This window comes from Rhincodon typus, chromosome 29 (genome assembly GCF_021869965.1).
Source record: "Rhincodon typus isolate 14 chromosome 29, sRhiTyp1.1, whole genome shotgun sequence".
NCBI classification, from domain to species: Eukaryota; Metazoa; Chordata; class Chondrichthyes; order Orectolobiformes; family Rhincodontidae; genus Rhincodon; species Rhincodon typus.
The window spans coordinates 34,254,846-34,266,114 of NC_063360.1; positions in this window are offsets into that span (position 1 = coordinate 34,254,846).

The window sequence follows — 11,269 nt, forward strand, 5'->3', positions numbered from 1 at the left end:
TCTTTTGGAAAGGATTTCTAATTAACTTCCACTGCTCTTTGCTTATTTGTCCCACATGTTTACTTTTTTTGAAAAAAAAATCTAATTCCCTTCTGTAAGTTACCAGACATTGCAAAGAAGAATTTCTGTTTCATATCTCCATTCTATATCACTGCAAAGAAGATTTGCTGATCTTCCATACAATCCCCACAGTGTAGAAGCAGGCCATTCAAACCATCGGGTCCACACTGACAGAGCTTTGAACCCAGACTCACCCCCCCTACTCTATCCCTGTTACACTGCATTTCCCAAGGAAAATCTATCCAGCCTGCACACTCCTGGCTGCTATGGACAATTTAGCATGGCCAATCCACCTTATCTGCAGGAGGAAACCCCACACAGACACAGGGAGAATGTGCAAACTCCACACAGTCACCTAAGGGTGGAGTTGAACCTGGGTCCCTGGTGCTGTGAGGCAGCAGTGCTAACCACTGAGCCACTGTGCCAGCTTTAGTCCCTATTCTAATGAGTGCAAGAGTGAGAGCTCACCACCACCTTCTCCAGCACAATCAGGGGTGGGCAATAAATGCTGACCCAGCTCGGGACGCCCACATCTCGTGCGTGAACTTTTTAGCAATGTTTAAATTTCTGTGCTGCCGTGCAATTAAATAAAAGTTACTTTGTGTCTGTTTCAATCATCCTTTCAGGCAGCACATTCCAAATCACACCAACTCGCTGCAAAAACAGCTTTCTTAACTTTTCTGTGAGCAGTACAGTGTGGATTGTTGAATGGACATTGACATGTTGGTGGAATGGGCAGATAGGTGGCACAGAAAGTTCAATGCGGAGAAGTGTGCAGTGATATATTTTGGCAGAAAGAACGTGAAGAAAAAGTATAAAACAAAGGGCAGTGCTTTCAAAGAGTGTATGTAGAGTTTTACAGGATAGAAATAGGCCCTTCAGCTCATCATCTCCCCACTGTTCATCAAGCAGCTATCTACATCCAAAGAGATAGTAAGAACTGCCTTTGCTGGATTCGGAGATAACACAGTGTGGAGCTGGAGGAACACAGCAGGCCAGGCAGCATCAGTGGAGCAGGAAAGCTGATGTTTTGGGTTGGGATCCTTCTTTAGAAAATGACCCTTATGAAGAAGGGTCCCGACCCGAAACGTCAGCTTTCCTGCTCCTCTGATGCTGCCTGGCCTGCTGTGTTCCTCCAGCTCCACGCTGTGTTATCTACATCCAAAGATGTGCAAGTTAGGTGGCTTGGCTGTGCTAAATTACCCATTGTGTTCAGCGTTGTGTTGGTTAGGTGCATTAGCCATGGGAAGTGCAGGGGTTACAGGGTTAGGGTAGGGGGTGGGTCTGGGTGGGATGCTCTTCGGAGGGTCAGTGTGGACTTGACGGGCCAAATGGCCTGCTTCCACATTGTAACGATTCTATGGTTCTCTGATTCTTTACCTATACACCTCCAAGTACCTCTGTTCCTGTGCCAGAATGTTGCCTGTGCTGTAGCATTTCAGCTATGAAGAGAGACTAGACAGGCTGGGGTTGCTTTCCTTAGAGCAGAGAAGGCTGAGGGGTAACCTAATTGAGGTGGACAAAATCATGAGGAGCTTTGATAGGGCCGATAGGAAAAAACTTTTCCTTTTGGTAGAGGTTACAGGGATAGAGTGGAGGGATGCGTCTGGGTTGGTGTGGACTCATTGGGCCAAAAGGCTTTTTTCCCACACTGTACGGATTCTATTCTACTCTAATCCCATTTTCCAACACTTGTTTTGTAGCCCTATATGCTGTAGTGTTTCAAGTGTTCAGCTAAATATTTCTTAAGTGAGGGTTCCCACTGCCACTATCCTTTCCGGCAGAATTACAGATATCACTTTCAGGGTAAAAAAAATTTCTCAAATCTTCTCTAAACCTCCTGCCCCTTAACTTAAATCCATGACCCTGGTTATTGACACCTCTGAACAGAGATACTTGAGGTGTAAAGGTATAGAATCAGAGAACCATAGAATCGTTACAGTGTGGAAGCAGGCCATTTGGCCCATCAAGTCTGCACTGACCCTCCGAAGAGCATCCCACCCAGACCCATCCCCTACCCTATCCCTGTAACCCTGCATTTCCCATGGCTAATGCACCTAGCCTGGACACTATGGGCTATTTAGCATGGCCAAGCCACTTAACCTGCACATCTTTAGACTGTCAGAGGAAACCAGAGCACCTGGAGGAAACCCAAGCAGACACGGTATAGGTATAAGTAGTTAAAGGTGGGAGGACAGGTGAAGACAGTTGTTGATAAAGCATACAATATTCTAAGCTTCATGAGTGGTTCAGAAAAGATTTACAAGGATGTTGCCAGGGTTGGAGGGTTTGAGCTTTAGGGAGAGGCTGAATAGGCTGGGGCTATTTTCCCTGGAGTGTCGGAGGCTGAGGGGTGACCTTATAGAGGTTTAGAAAATCATGAGGGGTATGGATAGGGTGAATCGACAAGGTCTTGTCCCTAGGGTAGGGGAGTCCAAACCCAGACAGGCATAGGTTTAAGGTGAGAGGGTAAAGATATAAAAGGGACCTAAAGGGCAATTTTTTCTTGCAGAGGATGGTGCGTGTATGGAATGAGCTGCCAGAGGAAGTGGTGGAGGCTGGTACAATTACAACATTTAAAAGGCTTCTGGATGGGTATATGAATAGGAGGCATTTAGAGGGATTTGGTCCAAATGCTGGCAAATGGTACTAGATTAATTAAGGATATCTGGTCGGCATGGATAAGTTGGGCCGAAGGGTCTGTTTCTGTGCTGTATATCTCTATGACTCTATGAGTAGGGACGTAAAATAGAGGAGCAGGAAGTTATTCTGAACATGTATTCGACACTAGTTAGACTTAGCTGAAGTATTAAGTATAGTTCTGTGTGCCACACTTTAGAAAAGATATGAAAGTATTGGACTGAGTGCAGAAGAGGTTGAGCAGGATAATTCCAGGAATGAGAAACTCCAGTTATGAGGATAGATTGGAGAAGTTAGGGACTGTTTTCCTTGGGGAGAAGGCTGAGATTTGAAAGAAATTTTCCAAATCTTGAAGGTGCAGGACAGAGTGGGTGTGGAGAAATTTCTTCCCCTTGTAAAAAGATCGAGAATGAGAAGGCAGAGATTTAAAAATATTTGCAAAAGCAGTAAATATGAAGAGAGAAAATACTTTTTTAGCATAGCAAGTAGTTAGAGCATGGAAGTCTGGTGGAGGCAAGTTTAAATGAAGCATTCAAGAGGACACTGGATGGCTATTGAAATAGAAACGACGTGTAGGGTTACAGGGAAAGGCCGGAGAATGGCACTAAGTGATAAAACTCGTTCAGAGAGCTGGTGATGACCCAGTGGGCCAAAAAGCCTTCTTCAGCTCTGTATCAGTTCTGTGATTCACTCCTTACTATTTTATCAGTTACCTTTAGACTTTGCCTTCTGGCTATGGACATATCTGCCCATGGAAATAGTCTCCCCCTCTTCACTTTATCAAAATTCCTCAGTATTTTGAAAAGTTCTGTTAAATCTCCCCTTAACACTTTCTGATTTAGATGGAACAACTGCAGCTCCTCTGGTCTCTGTATGTAATCATACATCCTGGTATCATTCTAATAGATCCCTCTCATCCTCTTCTAGTATCTTGTGGGCAAACCCTTTTCTTCCCATTATTTGTCAGACTTCTGCATTTAAAGTATGTCTTTTCTATTAATAATCCAAAATTTGTTCCAGTATCGTCAACAGATTTATAAATTTGCACTTACAGAGAAATCCCACTTTGCTTCTACACTGGAACTGATTTGGATTCTGATGTGAGAGCCCAAACAAAGATTCTCTGAGACTACACTGTGAAAACTCCAACACAATTGGAGTTTTAAAATGATGCTGGTTTTTTTTATTCTTTCATGGGACATCACTAGAAAGGCCAACACTATTGGCCTTAAACTAACTGGTTTGTTAAGCAACCTAGAGAAAATAGGGAACCCTTGCTAAAAGTGTAGTAGGCACAGGCTGTAATACAGTGAACTGGTTTGGTCACCTTATCTAAGGAAATACTGGTGTTCTGAAGAAGGGTCACTCGACCCGAAATGTTATCTCTGATTTCTCTCCACAGATTTTGCCAGACCTGCTAAACTTTTCCAGCAATTTCTATTTTTGTCTAAGAATGCAACTGAGAGGTCCTTCCCAGAAAGGCACTCATTACTACATGGAGTAATTGAGGGGGCAGTACGCAGGGAGAAAGGAATAGGCGGCTGTGCTGAGATAGAACATAGAACATAGAACAGAACAGCACAGTACAGGCCCTTCGGCCCACGATGTTCTGCTGACCTATTATCCTACTCTATGATAAAACTAACCTGCATATCCTTCATTTTACTATCCCCCATGTGCCTATCCAAGAGTCGCTTAAATGTCCCTAATGTATCTGACTCCAGTACCACTGCCGACGGCGCATTCCACACGCCCACCACACTCTGTGTAAAGAGCCTACCTCTGACATCTCCCCTATACCTTCCTCCAATCACCTTAAAATTATGTCCCCTCATAATAATTCCGCCCTGGGAAAAAGTCTGTGACTATCCACTCTATCTACGCCTCGCATCATCTTGTAAACCTCTATCAAGTCACCTCTCATCCTTCTTTGCTCCAATGAGAAAAGCCCTAGCTCCCTCAACCTTTCCTCATAAGACCTGCCCTCCAGTCCAGGCAGCATCCTGGTAAATCTCCTCTGCACCATCTCTCTAAAGCTTCCACGTCCTTCCTATAATGAGGCGACCGAAACTGAACACAATATTCCAAGTGTGGTCTAACCAGGGTTTTATAGAGCTGCAGCATAACCTCGTAGCTCTTAAACTCAATCCCCCTGCCAATGAAAACCAACACACCATACACCTTCTTTACAACCCTATCAACTTGGGTGGCAATTTTGAGGGATCTGTGGATGTGGACCCCAAGATCCCTCTGTTCTTCCACGCTGCCAAGAATCCTGCCATTAACCCTGTATTCTGCATTCAAATTCGACCTTCCAAAATTAATCACTTCACACTTTTCTGGGTTGAATCCCATCTGCCACTTCTTTGCCCAGCTCTGCATCCTGTCAATGTCCCGTTGCAACCTACAACAGCCCTCCACAACTCCACCAGTCTTCGTGTCATCGGCAAACTTACTAACCCACCCTTCCACTTCCTCATCCAAGTCATTTATAAAGATCACAAAGGGCAGAGGTCCCAGAACAGATCCCTGCGGAACACCACTGGTCACCGAGCTCCAGGCTGAATACTTTCCATCTACTACCACTCTCTGTCTTCTATTGGAAAGTCAATTCTGTATCCAGACAGCCAAATTTCCCTGAATCCCATGCCTCTTTACTTTCTGAATGAGCCTACCATGGGGAACCTTATCAAATGCCTTGCTAAAATCCATATACATCACATCCACTACTCTACCTTCATAAATGTGTTTTGTCACATCCTCAAAGAATACAATAAGGCTTGTGAGGCATGACCTGCCCCTCACAAAGCCAAGCTGACCATCTCTAATCAAACTATGTTTTTCCAAATAACCATAAATACTATCTCTCAGAATCCTCTCCAATAACTTGCTCACCTCAGAAGTAAGACTGACGGGTCTGTAATTCCTAAGGTTATCCATATTTTCTTTCTTGAACAAAGGAATGACGTTTGCCACCCTCCAATCATCTGGTACTACTCCAGTGGACAGTGAGGACGCAAAGATCATTGCCAAAGGGACAGCAATCTCTTCCCTCGCTTCCCGTAGTATCCTTGGGTATATCTTGTCTGGCCCAGGGGACTTATCTATCCTCATGTTTTTCAAAATTTCTAGCACATCCTCCTTCCTAACATCAACCTGTTCGAGTATATCTGCCTGTTTCACGCTGTCCTCACAAACGTCAAGGTCCCTCTCACTGGTGAATACTGAAGCAAAGTATTCATTAAGGACCTCCCCTACCTCCTCCGACTCCAGGCACAAGTGTGCTCCACTATCCCTGATCAGCCCTTCCCTCACCCTGGCCATCCTCTTGTTCCTCACATAAGTATAGAACGCCTTGGCGTTTTCCTTAATCCTACCAGCCAAGGCTTTTTCATGCCCCCTTCTAGCTCTCCTAAGTCCATTCTTCAGTTCCTTCCTGGCTACCTTGTAATCCTTGAGAGCCCTGTCTGATCCTTGCTTCCTCAACCTTAAGTAAGCTTCCTTCTTCCTCTCGACATGTTCCACATGTCTTGTCATCCAAGGATCCTTCACCTTACCATCCCTTCCCTTCCTCAGTGGGACAAACCTATCCAGTACTCGTAGCAAGTCTCCCTAAATAGCCTCCACATTTCTGTCGTGCATTTCCCTGAGAACATCTGTTCCCAATTTATGCTCCACAGTTCCTGCCTAATAGCATTGTAATTCCCCTCTCCCAATTAAATACTTTCCCATATTGTCTGCCCCTATCCCTCTCCATGACTATAGTAAATGTCAGGGAGTTGTGATCACTATCACCGAAATGCTCTCCCAGCAAGAGATCTGACACCTGGCCTGGTTCATTGCCAAGCACCAAATCCAATATGGCCTCCCCTCTAGTCGGCCTATCTACATATTGAGTCAGAAATCCTTCCTGGACACACCTGACAAAATCTGCTCCATCCAAACTACTTGCACTTAAAAGGTTCTAGTCTATATTTGGAAAGTTGAAGTCACCAATGACAACAACCCCATTACTTCTGCACCTTTCCAAAATCTGCCTCCCAATCTGTTCCTCAGTGTCTCTGTTGCTACTGGGGGGACTATAGAAAACTCCCAATAAAGTGACTGCTCCTTTCCTGTTTTGACTTCCACCCATACTGACTCAGTAGACAAACCCTCCTCCACGACCTCCCTTTCTGCAGCTGTGATACCATCCCTGATTACCAATGCAACTCCCCCACCTCTTTTACCTCCCTCCCTATTTCTTTTGAAACATCTAAACCACGGAACATCCAACAACCATTCATGCCCCTGTGTTATCGAAGTCTCTGTAATGACCACAATATCGTATTTCCAAGTACTGATCCATGCTCTAAGCTCATCACCCTTATTCCTGACACTTCTTGCATTGAAGTAGACACACCCCAACCCATTGCACTGACTGCAACTTTGCCTATCAACTGCTTATCCTTCCTCGTAGATTCTCTGCTTGCTCTATCTGTCTGTACACTGGCTACCCCATCCTCTGATCTGTAGCTCCGGTTCCCATTTCCCTGCCAAACTAGTTTAAACCCTCACGAAGAGCTCCAGCAAACCTCCCGGCCAAGATATTGGTGCCCTTCCAGTTCAGGTGCAACCCGTCCTTGTACAGGTCCCACCTTCCCGAGAAGGTATCCCAATGATACACATATCTGAAGCCCTCCCTCCTACACCAGCTCTGTAGCCTCGTGTTCAGCTGCACTCGCTCTCTATTCCTAGCCTCACTAGCCCGTGGCACCGGTAATAATCCTGAGATTACTACTCTGCTCATCCTGCCTTTTAGCTTCCAACCTAACTCCCTATATTCACTTTTCAGGTTCCTCATTCCTTTTCCTAGTTATGTCACTGGTACCAATGTGTACCACGACTTCTGGCTGCTCTCCCTTCCCCTTAAGAATCCTGTAGACTCAGTCCGAGACATCCCTGACCCTGGCATCTGAGAGGCAACATACCATCCGGGAGTCTTGCTCGGTACCACAGAATCTCCTGTCTGTTCCCCTAACCATTGAATCTCCTATCACTATCACTCTCCTATTCTCCCCTCGTCCCTTCTGAGCCACAGAGCCAGGCTTAGTGCCAGAGGCCTGGCCGCTATGGCTTTCCCCTGGTAGGTCCCCCCCTACCAACAGTATCCAAAACGGTATATTTATTATTGAGGGGAACGGCCACAGGGGATTCCTGCACTGTCTGCCTATTCCCTTTCCCTCTCCTGACAGTCACCCAGCTACCTTTTTCCTGTAACTTAGGTGTGACTATCTCACTATAACTCCTTTCTATCACCCCCTCAGCCTCCTGAATGATCCGGAGTTCATCCAGCTCCAGCTCCAGTTCCCTAACGCGGTTTGTGAGGACCTGGAGTTGGGTGCAAGAAGTCAGAGGGGACACCAGCAGTGACCCTTACCTCCCACATGCTGCATAGTGAAACAAAATAAAGAGATTCATGTGGAGTAGAGGCACTGACATGGAGCAGTTGAAAGGATTGATTTGATTGGATCTGTGCAATAGACTCTGTTTAATTTTCTGTTTAAAAACTCTGGCTTCTTTAAATTATTGGCTGAATGGGAGACCCATTGAAAAACTGGGCCTATGATTCTCTGCTGGGGTACAGGAATGCGCAGTGTAATATCCAGGAGTTGGCAATTTGCAATGAAGAGTAACCATAAAAACACATAATAAATGGGGACTAGATGGAACTTTCTGACCTTTCTGCACAATACCCAGATTGAGAAGGGCTGTGTGTTTTGGAAATGAATAGGACAATGTTTCTCCCCTACACTGAGGGAATGCTGACAGTGTCAACACAAGCCACTCTTTGTATTTACCTGACACTAACAGTCTATTGTTCGCTTATGTTTTTCTCCATTCCTACACTGCGGGAATAATGGAAAGGAACATGGAGACCATTCGGTCCCTTGAGCCTGTTCTGCCTCACAATTAGGCCTTGATGATCTGTATCACAACTTCCTTTGCCTCTGTCTGTTCCTTTTCCTTTGATATCCTTGTCCAACAAACATCTATCAGTCTCAGCCTTGACAATTTCAATTAAGAAAGTTTCAGATTTCCTTTATATGAGAAAGTCTTTCCCAATTATTCTTAAAATGTTCTCTTTTTTAAGGGAATTAGGCAAAAGTGTTAAGGGATATGGGCCAAAGTCAGGCATATTGAGTAAGGCCACAGGTCAACTGTGATCTCATTGAACAGTAGAACAGGCTTGAGGGGCTGAATGGCCTACTCCTGTTCCTATGTTTGGATTATCCACTACCCTTTTTTAAAGATTACAGTCATTCCTGTCTGTATTATCCCATGAAAGGAAGGTGTCTGTATCTGGTCTGTCAACTCTTTGTATTTGTGAAAACTTCAGCTAGGTCAGACCTGTGGAGTTTAGAACAGTCAAAGGTGACTTGACTACAATGTATAAGATTCTGAGGGGATGTGACCAAGTGGATGTGAAAAGTTGTTTTCTCTTGTGGGAGGATCTAAAACTTGCGGTGAGAGTTTTAAAATAAGGGAACTTCGATTTAATTCAGAGATTGGGATTTATTTTTTCCTGGAAGGTTGTGAGTCTTTGGAATTCTATTCCTCAAAAGGCAGTGGATAATCGGAACATAGGGACAGGATTAGGCCATTCGGCCTCTCAAACCTGTTGCACCATTCAATGAGATCATGGCTGCTCTATGGCCTAATTCCATTTAGCTGCCTTTAGTCCATATCCCTTAATACCCTTGCTTAACACACAAAAAAACCTCAGATTTAAATCTGACGTAGAATCTTTAAATATCTTTAAGACAGACTTAGATAGATTCTTGATTACCATGGCGATGAAAGATTATCGGGCGATATACAGGAAGTTAGAGTTGAGGTTAAAATCAGAGCAGCCATGATCTTATTGAAAGGCAGGGCCAAGTGGCCTGCTTTTGTTCATATCTTCCTACGTCAGCTTTGAACCTTCAAAACGTAAGGGAATATGGTCCAAATCTGTGCAGGCTATCCTCACAATTTAATCCTTTCATCCCTAAAGCTGATACATTATTCCTGAGGTGTGTTGCCCCAATCTGAATGCAGTTACTCCAGATATACTTTGAACAAGACTTTGTGCAGATGAAACTTACTCACGTTTGAATTTGAAGCTGAAGCTGAATTTTATTTGGTCAGGGATGTGTGTTGAAAGCAGCTAAATGGAGTTTGAGGTGCAGATGAGTCATAAAGTCAGAGTCATACAGCACAGAAACAGACCCTTTGGTCCAACCAGTCCATGCTGAACATAATCCCAAACTAAGCTAGTCCCACCTGCCTGTTCCTGGCCCATATCCCTCCAAACTTTTCCTATTCATGTCCTTATCCAAATGTCTTTTAAATATTGTTATTGTACCCATGTCCACCACTTCCTCAGGAAGTTTATTCCATGCACAAACCACCCCCTGTGTAAAAGGTTTATCCCTCATATTTTTGTTAAATCTCTCTCCTCTCACCTTAAAAATATTCCCCCTAGTCTTGAAGCCCCCATCCTAGAGAAAGACACCTACTATTAACTCAATCTACACCTCTCATGATTTTATAAACCTCTAATTAAGTGGTAGAATAGGCTTGAGGGGTTGAATGGCCTCTTCCTATCTCCACATGTATCTTAGTTGCTGGATCGAGGGCCATACGAGGCTTTGGCTAATTATATTTTGTGTTTCATCTCCCTTAACTGATAGCCATGTCTGCAGAATGACATTTTCAGCCAAACAGCCTTTGATCTGTTGAGTATGGAGCAAAATGGAGAGTGAAACCTGTGGAAGAAATCTGTTTGCTTCCCCAGTGATTAGCTTGGCCTGACTATTAGTACACTCACCTCTGAATTAGGAAGCTGTGGGTTCAAGCCCTGCTGAGGGGGTGCAGCACAGTCAGAGGTCCCATTGTCTGGGTAAGAAGTCTCCCTGTTCAGATCGAACAAAACACTCCCCCAGCACAATTAAAAAGGGGTGGGGGAGGTATATCGGTTACATCCCTCACACTGCCTTTATAGGTGGTTATTCAACTTGTTAGTTATTTGGGAATGTTTACTGTGTGCATTGTTTATGTAACAGCAACTAGACTTCAAACTGACTTTGTGAGATCCTTGCAATGTCCTCAGTTTTGTGAGGGTGCTATGAAAATGCAACCTTTTTTTGTACAATATTATACTTGTCCCTTAAAGAGTTATGAGAGCAAATGAAACTCATTCATGAAACTCGCCCATGCAATGAGTTTTTCCCAGCTGACTCAGAAACAAACAAACACCATTCACCTTGTGAATAAAAGGCTAGCTTCCAATGCAAATAAAAACTCTAATCTGAATTTCCGATGTACCTGGTGCAATGAGATCTTTGGTTTGGCACATTGCCAAGGTCTCCCTGCTCCCCTGCAGTTCTGGCCGAGAGTTGAATTTGAGTGAGCAGAGTTCTGCAAAGTGTGTGTGTGAGGTAGAGAGAGACAGCGTATGTGTGTGTGTGTGTGTATGTGTGTGTGTTTTTGTGTGTGAAAGAGAGAGAGAGTGTGTGTTTGTGTGTGTGTGAGAGAGAGTGTGCAT